Source organism: Eriocheir sinensis, unplaced genomic scaffold, assembly GCF_024679095.1.
Source record: "Eriocheir sinensis breed Jianghai 21 unplaced genomic scaffold, ASM2467909v1 Scaffold518, whole genome shotgun sequence".
Classification (NCBI taxonomy): Eukaryota; Metazoa; Arthropoda; class Malacostraca; order Decapoda; family Varunidae; genus Eriocheir; species Eriocheir sinensis.
Window position 1 is genome coordinate 15382 of NW_026111852.1, and position 670 is coordinate 16051.

General features: G+C 43.6%; 1 pseudogene; it reads left to right on the forward strand.

The window, feature by feature from the left end:
* The first annotated feature begins 249 nt into the window (after window positions 1–249).
* LOC126992909 (U6 spliceosomal RNA) lies at window positions 250–363 on the forward strand (annotated as a pseudogene).
* The last annotated feature ends 307 nt before the right edge of the window (window positions 364–670 follow it).

A 670-nucleotide genomic window follows, 5' to 3' on the forward strand; every position in this document is an offset into this window, starting at 1 on the left:
ATAAAAAACAAGGAGGTCTATCGATGGATTTTCATAAGTTAACCTTTAGCTATGGAGACATCCCCTTAACCCTTTTCTTCACTGTCACCTTTGACTTCGAAAACAAGATGAGGTCACGCAGCGCATCATCCATGAAGATTGCGTTATCACTGCATTGTTGACGTGTTTGTAATACCCGGTGAATGGCAAGGTTTCACTAACCATTCATCGGCTTATTAACCAAGGAAACATTTGCCTTACCGGATTATTGTTTCCGCTACTCGCTTCGGCGATACATATACTAAAATTGGAACGATACAGAGAAGGTTAACATGGCCCCTGCGCAAGGATGACACGCAAAATGGTGAAGCGTTCCACATGAATAGGTACATGAGCAAACCTGGGGAAGTTAAACTGTGGCAATCCCGGATTTCACATTTGCCCTTGTCCAGGGGTAACAGGTTCTTACCTACCGCAGGCTCATAAGGCCAATGGATCGGAGGTGAGCACTGCAGCCACGCGTAGCTATAGAGTATGCACTCACCTTTACCTTTACCCTTACTTTTGCAAACATTTATGGACAAATATGATGTCACTAAATTTAGTTCCGCTAACTGTAGGTGCGCTAGGAAAAGCCATGCATATTCGTGACTGAATAGTACGGGTGTTTTTCTAACAAAAAGCTGTTGGT